The sequence below is a fragment of the Mandrillus leucophaeus genome, unplaced genomic scaffold (genome assembly GCF_000951045.1).
Source record: "Mandrillus leucophaeus isolate KB7577 unplaced genomic scaffold, Mleu.le_1.0 Scaffold394, whole genome shotgun sequence".
Taxonomy (NCBI): Eukaryota; Metazoa; Chordata; class Mammalia; order Primates; family Cercopithecidae; genus Mandrillus; species Mandrillus leucophaeus.
Window position 1 is genome coordinate 2,528,000 of NW_012104187.1, and position 12,546 is coordinate 2,540,545.

Sequence of the window (12,546 nt, forward strand, 5' to 3'; positions counted from 1 at the left end):
CCCCAGCAGCCGCCTGCCGCCTCCCACCGTTTCGGTCCAGCCTTTCCTTGTCCAGCGCAGGCCGCGGGATCTGCCGAGCCTTGGCGAGAAGGGCGGCCTCGGGCGCTTTGTGGACGCGCCGGGCGCTTTCTCCTTGGCTCAGCGCTTACCTCGGACGGTCACCAGCTCGGTTCCCTGAGAGATCCCGGGGAGACGGCGGACGGTGTCGGGATCCCGGCCTCCGCCTCCCGCAAACTGCGCCCTCCCCGCTCCTCGCTCTGCGCAAATCCTGCGGGGAGCTCCGATCTCAGGCAACTGGATTTTGTTTGTTTTTGTGGGTTTTTGTTTGTTTTGTTTGTTTTTTAGCTCACCAGCTTAACCTCGCAGCACTGCCCTTTTATGAGACTGTAAGACATCTAATTATGTGATTCTTGCTTATTTTTACTTTTTCTTTGTCATTTCTGGAATACGGCAGTAGAGTCCTTCGTGCATGGGGGGTGTGTACACATGCACACATACATAGAGTTCCTGTATGCACTGCACTCCAGCAATCGGATTATGAACAGATTTGACAGGATTATTAACAATTTTATATGCCGCTGCAAATAAATGCCAACTGCCATACACATTTTGTGCTACTCTACTCACTACATCTGTGGGTCCAGTTTTAGTTGCTGTATAGAATCTGCATAAATATGTTTTTATTAAACAGCTACCTTAGTAAAGTACAGTTAGGAATGGCAAGATCTTTATTAGAAGTGAATTACTGTTTAGGATGCTCATACCTTTAAAGATTCGAATACTGTATAAAGTTTAACTTCCTCTCTATTTCTACGAAGTTGGTTTAGAGAACAAGAATGATTCTTTAAAAAACCCGTGAAGCAAAGTAGTTAGGCATTTTTAATCAAGAGAACTTGAAAAGTTAAAAAATACAAGTTCTTGAAGGGTGGAGGGAAGGGATGCGGAACAACAAAGATGTTTTAGTCTTCAGGAGCGATTATTTGCTACATTAGACCCAAAGTGAAATATTCTTTTATTTTTCTAACTTAGATGTCTATTTTAAGAATTTTTGATGGATATAGTCGCCATTTATCTTGGCACCAATACATAAAAGAGTACCTCATTTCACAACAGGATGCAAATAGAGTAACAGCATCAGTAACAAATTGAGTAACTCTACTCAGCCCTCCTTTGAAAGCTTTAAAAGGCACGTGCAGTGGCTGTTCACTCGGTGAGAGTATAGTAGCAGTGAAGGATTTAAAAGTCTCCCTAGAGTCTTTATGAAACAAACACCTATTAATCATGTTCATCTTTTCTTCCCATTACTCATCTTCTTCCTAATTTGTTTCTCATCAGTAATAAAATGTCAGTTGAAAAACTTCATGATATCTGATTACATAGAGAATAAATAGGACAGAGTTGTGTAAATGTTCAACAATATTAACATCCAAGCTTATTACGTTTATTACACATGTATTTTATGACCTAGTGTAACACTGATTATTAATACTAATAGAATTTGAGTTGATAACTCTTAATACTCAATTTTAGTGTCAAAAAACAGAGTATTAATCATGGGGATAGATTTTAAAATATTATTTTAAAAGAGAAAAATAAACACAAGTGGTTGTGAATTTGTGGGCATAAAAGTTAGGAAATTCACAAGGATTGTTTCCATAATAGCTGTCATGTTACTCTGTTGCCCATGTATGAGTACTTTCTCTTAGGATGTTTTGTCCTCTTAGGCCTAAGTATATTCATGTGTTAGGCCTAAATGATGGGCACATTTTAAGCTCGCACAAAAATTTTCACCATAGTGTGTTCTAATGCTAGAAAAACTGAATTTTCCTACTACAGTTATATTTATTTAAACTTCCTTTGAAGGAGGCACAGGATTGAGTGTTTCAAACATGTGTGTCTTTGACAAGCCATTGAAATACATGGAAGTATGATTATCAAAAGGCATGACTACCCAGATGTAGACTCTCTTGGTTGCAGCCATAAAAATCAATGCGTTTTATATTAGAAAAACTACATATGAATATATTCTGAAAGTATGAAAAATACTGTTTAAAATTTTGCTTTACTCACTGAAAACAGCATTGGAACTTTGACTAAACTGCAGGCTCAAAGCCAGTAAACTAACTTTGGCCCCAAAAAGTTCTTTAAAAGAACAATTATGTGCAACTGAAAATAAGAAAATACAGATGTAGCCATCTTCACATGAATAATATATCTTGCCTTCTAAACTGCAAATATTAGGTAGACAATGCTGATAAATTTATTTTTCTTTTTGAGAATCTAGAAATCATTTGAAGAACTAGAAGTTACCCTTTTAAACAATGTTTTAAAGTTTCAAGTACATTGTATCCTTTGAACTGGTTAATTTTTTTTAGAAACAAACTTAATATTGGCCCCTTTATTGTGATTACAATTAAATAGGCTAGGGCTTTTGCAGGATCTATGTGGTCAGCTTTTCCCACAGGCCTCATTGCTGCATTTGTTAGTGTTATGAATTTAAATATTTTCTTTTTTAGATTGTATAAGTACTTTTGCTCTTGTGCAAAGAACGCTGAAGGAAGATACTCCTTTAGATTGAAGAGTTCATGGAACTCCATGGGGGGAAAAAAAATTTTAATAAGTTTAAGTGTCATTGAGACAAAGACTAGTTTTAACTGGCTTATATATTTATTATATATTCTAGTGGAGATCTGTTTTATCTGTTTTATTCTCTGTAGCCTACTTATATGCTACAGAGAAAAAAGTTTAAAACACTTTTAAAACTACCTATAAATAAGAAACCATTCTCTCTGTGTTCCCTAACACCAGTGCTTTGATGGTTACTTTAAACTTTGAGATATTTGTTAATGATATAGGCTTTACTGTTTTAAAGCTATTTTAATCACAAATGGACAGTTGGAAGGAGTATTTAACTGAGTTATATATGACACTTGAGAGTGTAAGTCAAAAACTGTTTCAGTGAAATTTATAAAACCTATCTACATTCTTTTATTAAATAACTTGGCAAGGCACAGATTGTGACTTGGAATTTGAATGGTCAAGTTTTTACACATTCATGATCACAGAGTTGAGTGGTCTCAAATTGCATTTTGTATCATACTGTCAAACACCAAATTGAGTATTCAGAGGGGACAGCAAAGCTTTTATTTTCAATTTAAACATGTAATCCAATCCCTAATTATTTCTAAATGGTCATTGCTGCAATAATTTATAGGGACAAATATAACCTTTTCTCACATTGTATAGCTTAATTTGCATATGTGGATTTTAAAATGTGTGAGGGAAATGAAATACTAATTACATTAAATAAACTGGAACCACAGGGATTAAAATTAATGATACAATGTTCTCTAAAACAGTTAGCTAACGTATGCTTATGGTTTTGCACAAGTGTTTTGTATTTTTCCCCTAAAACTTTTTTGAATACATTTATATTAAGTAGTAAATAGTACAATTTCTATTTAATATTGTCATCATTTAGTACCATTTTATTTAATTTATTTTTTTATTTATTTTAGTAGAGAGAGGGTTTTGCCATGTTGGCCAGGCTGCTCTCGAACTCCTGACCTCAGGTGATCTGCCCGCCTCTGCCTCCCAAAGTGCTGGGATTACAGGCGTGAGCCACAGTGTCCGGCTGGTACCATTTTAAATATTTCAATTTCATAAGTTGTATCTGGGAAATATAAAACATAAAACTTCAAAATATAAGAAAAATTAAATTTTTTAAATCTAAGTTTTGAAAGGTCAAATTATCATGCTACTAAGAAATTGAGTTTATTATATAAGATCTCACAACATTTCCTGAAATTTTTTCTTTTCTTTTTTTTTTTTTTTTTTTTTTTTTGGAGACAGAGTCTTACTCTATCACGCCGGCTGGAGTGCAATGGCATAATCTCAGCTCACGCAACCTTTGTCTCCTGGGTTCAAGCAATTCTCATGCCTCAGCCTCTCAAGTAGCTGGGATTACAGGTGTATGCAACCACACCCGGCTAATTTTTGTATTTTCAGTAGAAACAAGATTTTGCCATGTTGGCCAGGCTGATCTCAAACTCCTAACCTCAAGTAATCCACCCACCTTGGCCTAGAAAACCATAATTTTGTTAAACTTTGCAAATAAGAAATTCTATAGTCAAAATGTTGGCAAAGAAAATACTATTTAATTTCTAAAGTGAAATTTGGGAGCTGTCATCAGTGTTGTCATGCCATGATTTTGTTAGCTACTTGAGTGAGTATAAGATAATGGCAAAATTAAAGGAGCAGACCTAAGAATGAAATTATACTTTAAATATCAAATCTTTGTATCTAACCAGTCCATAGTTTTAAAAGGATTTTGTGCATATTGGAAAAGTCATGTCTACTCTTTAGGACTTCAGTGTAGCATGTTGAAATGTACTTTAGGAAGTTTGATCCCTTATTTTTAAGCAAAGCAGTTAATGTCACATGGGGAATATCTGAGTTGTAAAGACCAAAATTATGAAGTCTTCATCTAAGAAGAAATGAGAAATTGATTTGTAAAAAAGAAATGAAAATAAACAAATATAATTTGGCAAAAGATGAAGGCAGATTTTTAAGTTAAAGGTAAGGAAGTTAGGAAGAAATGAAAGAAAGCAATCATACTCCATATAACATTTAATGAGAAAAGAACAGGTTGTATTATGTGTCTGAGAATTTCTCTGCACAGACAAATAAAAAATAATTTTCCTTTAAATTCAGTAAGTGATTTAAATGATTCACTTATCTTTTGTATGGATTATAAAAAGCAAGTTCAATTCTTAAATCACATAATTTCTATCTTCACCAGTTAATTTATATGAAAATTAGCAACTGGCCAATCATCTAATAAATTCCATCAAATAGACCATTTAGATAATAAGCACAGTTACCTCCTCACCAGCAAGTTGATTCTTTTTTTTTCTCTACCAAAATTATAAACATCACCACTTCAGTTTTCTATATCATTGATCTGGTATCAGCCAGGATGACCCATGGCTTAGCTGTAGGAGGGTAAAGTGAAGAAGAGACATGAAACAAGTCGACACTGATGAATATATCTAATTCTTCCATGTGTACACAGACTGTCCTTTAAATTGTTTTATATTTTTAAAAAGAGAGAGGGAGGGAAGGAGGGGAGAAAGAGAAGGGAAAGAGGAAGAGGAAGGAAGAGAGAAAGGACCTGAGAAGTGTCACAGAAAGCTTATTTAGTGTTCATTTTCTTTGACACAATCCAAGATTCTTTTAGCTACAATGAATTCAACTAAGCTTCATAGTAAGGCTTGAAAAAGACCGAAAGATCATCTGTTATGTCCAGAATCTAATCAGTTTCAAGATGTCCTACATTTAGACTACAACAGCAGAGAATGTCTAACAGAGTCTCTTCCTTTTTTAGGTCTGAATTTGGAATCTCTGTGTTTTTTCATACCTTAGAAATTGGAGTTTTGGTTGGTTTCATGAATTCCCGCAAAAAATGGAACAAATGGGCCTATGCTGTGGGATATTATTGTTGAAAGCCAGTAACTTTTTAAAGTTTGTATTTTGAGAACATGCTTTTTACATGTTAAAATGTGTACAAATAATTATCTTTTGTTTAAGGAACTATAATTTTACAAAGAAAAATGAAAACAAAAATAAAAGTTTTTGTAGATTAAAACTCAGGTAACAGTACACTTGCTTATAAACTAAAAAATGTAACTATATTCAATTGTCAAATGAAGCATTTTAGGATGGAAGTTATGTGTATAAGAAGGGATGATTTGCATTAAATACATTATAAACAGTTAAGGAGACTATATAGCTAAAGTACTTTTAACTCATTTAAAGTAAGCATTTAAACCAAAGTTAATATTTCAAAAGAGCTTACATGGCAATGAAAACCTAGATAAGAGTTTTAATATTTTTAATTGTGTTCAATATTTAAAATAATACTGGTTAAGAATTTAACATTTTATTATGGTTGTTATATTCAACAGAATATCCCCCTTTTCAAATTAAATATAGACTTGAAGCCATTTTATGGATAAGTCAGTCTGAAAACTACATTTTGAAAAATCCTAGTAGAATAATTGTGTTCAACTTTTTCACATTTGTTACATAGCTAGAACTATTCAGAAAATACTTTGAATTGTTTATACATATCTGATTTTTACACCGTGGTGAATGTTTAGAAAGTAATTTTACAGAGTTTTGAGAAAACAAGCACCTAAAAAAATAAATTAAACTTTTCCACTGTGTTTCTTCCCATATACTCAGTCTTTTTCCCCTGAACTTTTGTTTCATTATTTTATTAAGCTTAAAACATAAATGTTTTTCTCTCTCAAATGTTATTTTCAAAATTAATTTTCTTTGTGTAAGCATTTTAATCTATATTTTATGAAAGGGGATGGGGAGGCAAGTTTTATAAAATCTTTTTAATGTAACAAAACACCAAGAAAATAATGACTAGCAACAGGTGAAAGGGAGAATTGTGTTTATATAGTCAGTTTAGTCCATGTAATGAGAAACTTGGACCTGAATTACTGGCGTAATTACTCAACTTTCTTTTCTTTTTTTCTTTTTTCTTTTCTTTTTTTAAATGCTAACAGAAATAGGATGGATCATTTAGAGCAACAGTATTCTAAATCAAAACTCATCGGATAATTGGCAACTTTTATTTGACTTTTAGTGCTCTATAAATTACGACCAAAAACTGAGGAGAAATTTTGTAAAGAATTACAATGTAGATGGAAATAATGTGGGTAAACAAGGCCCTAAGAAAACTGAATTTTCAAATGGTTTTCTTAAAATTTGAAAATGACAGAAAATTTAAAATTCGGCCTAACTATAATATATAGGTGAGTAGTTGATAGAACTATAAGAAAACTTTTATTGTTGCTAAACAATAATTTAATTAGAATGTTTATGAATTGAAATAAAAAATAGTTTTATAAGACCAAAAGTATCAATAAAGACATACATATTTTGTTTTATAAGTTTCAATGGCAATATACATTGTTCTTTATAAAGAACTTTCAACAGTGTATACTGGAAATGTTGGAAAATAATTGATTTTGCACTTGTCAATTATAATAGAAGGAAAATAATATTCTTACATATATGTTTTTATATACTTTTGAAAGTTGCCTTATTTTTGTAACAAGGTGAACATAAATAAAAATATAAAATACAGATGTTTAGAAGTCAGTTTAATCAATGATTAAAGTGCTTCTAGAAACCTAAAAGAGCATTTGCAAACGAATACTTTCAAATTAATTTTAATTTCATTTTGGTTTTATTCTGTTTCTAAAAGTTGCTAGGATCAATATTTGTTTGTAGAAACTATGACATCCATGATGACAAATGTTCAAACTGAGTCATAATGATAGTCTGTTATATTAAAATCAAGAGTCACTACAGGAGAGTAGTCATTTTGCAAACATCCTGTCGTGTTAACAGGAGTTGGGGGAAAGCATATGTCATAAAGTAACAGACTTAAATCTTTAGCTAAGTAAGCTTTAAGTATCTGTCCATTGCCATAAATAGTATAAAGACAATCTAATTGTGTTTGCATAAGCTTTTTCTCTTAGTTTCCTTTTATGGTATTAAAGTTTAAGGAAAGTATAAAGATAAAAACTTGGCTAGATTTAAACATATTCAATGTGATTCCTAACATGGTTTAAAAAAAAAAAAACCTTTACATAGAACTGTCATCAGATCCTCAGGCATAGTTATATGTTAGCCAAAAATTTTAAATCATTCCAGCTAAATATGATAATAGGAGAGTAGCCAATACTTCTTTGAGTATTATAAGAATATTGCACCATTCTTTGAATAAAAATAGTCATTATTCTTTTTTCTTTAAGATATCTCAATAATTATATGAATGATAATTTTGGAAAATATAAGGGGTTAAGTGGCAAATTTAAGTATCAGGGTTTATCTTTCGTTTCAAGTGGAATATCAATTTTTCTAAAAACATACTCATTTATAACAAGATTTATTGAAAAGAAATATCAAAAAACTCTTTTTGGGGGAGCATTTATCCAGTAATGTACTTAATTTTATTTAACAGGGAGATTTTAATAACTTTGTTTAACAAGCTGTTTTTTATCTTAATAACTGTAAGGATTACTATAAAGTTATATAAATAAGTTATAATACCTTCTGAAAGTATACTGAAGTTGATAGGATTTTTAATATGAGTTATAAAAAAAAGCACCATAGGTTGTAAGTTCTTTACTTTTTTACTTTGTTATTCTTATAAAGAGTCCTTTATTAGACAAGTACCTAGTACATAATAGATAGTCAAGAATATTTGTTCAATGAATGAAGGCAGTATAGTGCATGGAGTAGAGGAAATGGGGCTTATGCCCACATCCCACTTGCTTCCAGTTCTATGACCTTGGACTAAAGACTTATTTTCTCTAAGTCTAATTTTCCTAAAGTGTACAGTGGAAATAATAATGGCATCTCTTTCACATGGCTCTTGGAAAGTATTAAGACCTAAGGCACATGCACCATTATTGGTATTTATTTGGTAATTATAACCAAATTGTGTAATTCTATAATTGTGAGTTTTTACTGGTGCAGGTGTGCATGTGATGTAACCATTTGAGGACCCCAAGCACATAAGCCCCTATTTAGAAAATGAAAATGAAAACCTTCTGGGGGCTGCCTGGTACTTCTTCACTATCAGGAACTGTAAAGTGAACCTTACAGAGCTCTTATAATAACAGCAGTCATATGATGCCCTCAAAGGCCTTGATGACAGTAATTCTCTTATCCTCTCACCTCTTGGTCCCCCAGGAATCTTAGAGCCCACCAGGGTTCATTATGGTCAGCCTACTTGTAAACATCCCTCTCTTTAGAAGGTGTAGTGGGCCATCCCATTCCCTCTCTTTTCACTGGTTCTTCCTCCAGTTTTTCTTGAATCATTTCCTTTGGTAAGCAGCTCTTTAGAAAATCTCAGGGAACAAAATCGAGATGTCTTTGTATTTTTCTCTGGCACATCCTTTGTCTGAGTTCAGGAGTTGCTGTCTCACACTGTCGTCTGAGTGATTCATAACTTGTGGCACTTTTGACTCTGCTTGAAACATCTATCTACAAAGAGCCCAGAGTCCATAAGGCATTGATAAGATTGGCCAAATTAAAAAAAACAAAAACAACAAAAAACAGTAAGAACCCTCATTTACCATGGAATGGAGGGCACATGATTTGGAATGTAGAGATTTAAACTCTACAACTCCAAAATGTTGAACAGTTCAGTGAGTTCTGGCAAAGGTATGCAGTCGTGTAACCGCACTACACTCAAGATGTAGAGTGTCACCATAATCCCAGCAAATTTCCCTGTTCCCATGTTCCTATTTGCAGTGATTATACTTGCCCCACCCCTGACCCCAGGAGACTACTGATCTACTTCATCTCACCGTAGTTTTGCCTTTTCCGAAACATGATACAAATAGATTCATGCAGTATGTAGTCTTTTGTGTCTGTTTTGTTTTTTGGTGTTTTTTTTTTTTTTTGAGACGGAGTTTCGCTCTTGTTGCCGAGGCTGGAGTGCAATGGCGTGATATCAGCTCACCGCAACCTCCGCCTCCCAGGTTCAAGCGATTCTCCTGCCTCAGCCTCCCGAGTAGCTGGGATTACAGGTATGTGCCACCACACCTGACTAATTTTGTTTATTTAGTAGAGACAGGGTTTCTCCATGTGGGTCAGGCTGGTCTTGAACTCCCAACCTCAGGCGATCTGCCCACCTCGGCCTCCCAAAGTACTGGGATTACAGGCCTGAGCCACCACGCTCGGGTGGTTTTTTACCTAGCACAACATTTTTGAGATTCTCCCTGTTGGTATATCAGCAATTCATTTCTTCTTATTGCTGAATAGTATTCCATTGTAGGGACATACCAGTTTGTTTTTCCATTCACCAGTTGATGGACATGTGGATTGTTTCCAGCTTTTTGGCAATTATGAATAAAGCCTCTATAAAGATTTGTGTGCTAGTTTTGTTTAGACATAATGTTTTTATTTCTCTTAAATAAATTCCAAAGTGTGGGATTGCTGGGTTATATGATGTGTATATGTTTGACTTTACAAGAAGCTGCCAAACTATTTTCCATAGTAGCTACACTGTATATATTCCCACCAGTATTGTATGGGACTTTCAGTTGCTTCACATCCTCTTTCGTATATGGTATTATCAGTTACTTTTATTTTAGACATTTTGATAGGTATATATAGTTTGTTATTGTGGTTTTAATTTGCATTCCCCTAATGGCTAATATGTTGAGCATCTTTTTATGTGCCTATTTCTCATCCAAACATCTTCACCAATTAAGTGTCTATTCAAATATTTTGTCCAGTTTTTAATATGGTTGTTTTCTTATTATTGAGTTCTGAGAGTCCTTTATGTATTCTAGAGACTTGTCCTTTATCAGATATGTATTCGCAAATATTTTTGTAGATATTTCATGGATTGTCTTTTCATTTGAGTGTCACTCAAAGAGCAGAAATTTTAAGTCCAACTTTTTTTTTAAATGAATCATGCTTTTGGTATTGTATTTAAAAATATCATTCCCTAACCAATGTCACAAAGATTTTCTCCTATGTTTTCTTCTAGAAGTTTTATATTTTACACTTTAGATTTATTTTGAGTCAATTTTTATGTATGGTGTGAAATATGAATTAAGTTGTTATTCTGTGTGTTTGCATATGGATGTTCAATTATTTTGCCCTATTTTTTGAAGAGACTATCTGATCTCCACTGAATTACCTTTGTACTTTTTGCAAATTTCAACTGACCATATGTTGTGGGTCTATTTCTGGATCTTCTATTCTGTTTCATTTATCTATTCATCAGCCCTTTTGCCAATACCACGTAGTGTTAATTATGGTAGATTTATAGTAAGTCTTAAAATTAGATAACGTGAATCTTCTTTGTACTTCTTTTTCAAAGTTGTATTGGCAATTCCATTTTGTTTGCTTTTCCACATATGTTTTAGAATCATCTTGTTGATTTCTTTGTTGTTTTTTTTTTTTTGTGATGGTCTCACTCTGTCACCCAGACTGGCTCACCACAACCTCTGCCTCCTAGGCTCAAGCGATTCTCCTGCCTCAGCCTCTCGAGTAGCTTGGATTACAGGTGTGTGCCACTACTGCCTGGCTAATTTTTATATTTTTAGTATAGATGTGGTTTCACTATATTGGTCAGGCTGGTCTTGAACTCCTGACCTCAAATGATCCACCTCCCTCAGCCTCCCAAAGTGCCAGGATTATAGCCGTGAGCCACTATGCCTGGCCCCATCTTGTTGATTTCTACCAAAAAAAAAAAAAAAAAAAAAAAAGCCTACTGGGATTTTGATTGGAATCACATTTAATCTATAAATAATTTTGGAGGTGAAATGACAACAATATTGAGTCTTACAATATGTAAACATGGTATATTTCCACTTTTATTTACATCTTTGATTTCTCTCTTTGATGTTTTATAGTTGAGCATGCAGATTTCATATTTTGTTAGATGTATACCTAAATATTTTACACGTTTGGTGCCATTTGAAATGATACTTTAAAATGTTTCATTTTAAAATTTCTTCATTACAAGTATTCCAAATATAATTGATTTTGTATGTTGACCTTATATCCTATGACCTCACTAAAACTACTTCTTAGTTCCGGTAGCTTTTTTATAGCCTCTTTGGGAATTTCTGTATAGCCAATCACGTCTTCTGTGAATAGAGATAGTTTTATTTAATATTTTTTCCTTTTCAATCTGCATATCTTTGATTTATTTTTCATGCCTTATTGCACTGGCTATGGCTTCCAGTACGATGTTGAACAGGAAGATGAAAGTGTCATCCTTGCCTTGTTTCTCATCTTTAGGGAAAGCATTTGGTCTTTGAGCATTAAGTATGATGTTAGTTGTAGGTTTTTCATAAGTGCCTTTTCTTAGGTTGAGCGACATAGGAATATTCCTTATATTTCTGGTTTGCTGGTAGTGGTTTTTAAAATGATTGAGTAAATGTTGAATTTCGTCAAAGCCCTATTCTTTATCTATTGAGATGATCATACATCTGTTGATATGGTGAATTACTTTGATTGCTTTTAAAATTTTGAAACTAACTTACATTCCCAGGATAAAGCTCACTTGGTCTTGGTGTTTTATTCTTTTCATATATAGCTGGATGTGATTTGCATATATATATATATATATATATATGTATATGTAAAAACAAGGTTTCACCATGTTGCCCAGGCTGGTCTTGGAACTCCTGGGATCAAGCAATACGCCTGCCTCAGCCTCCTAAAGTGCTGAGATTACAGGCGTGAGTCACCGTGCCCAGCCTTGATTTGCTAAAATTTTGTTGCAGTTTTGTGTGTGTGTGTGTTCATGAGGCAAATTGGTCTATCACTTTCTTTTCTTCTCATGCCTTTGTCTGCTTTTGGTTTCAGGGTAATGCTGACCTCTCTCCTCTTTTATTTCTGGAAGAGTTTGTGTACAACTGGTATTATTTTTTCTATAAATATTTAGTAGAATTCACCAGGGAGGTCATCTGAGCCTGCAGTTTTCTTTGTTAC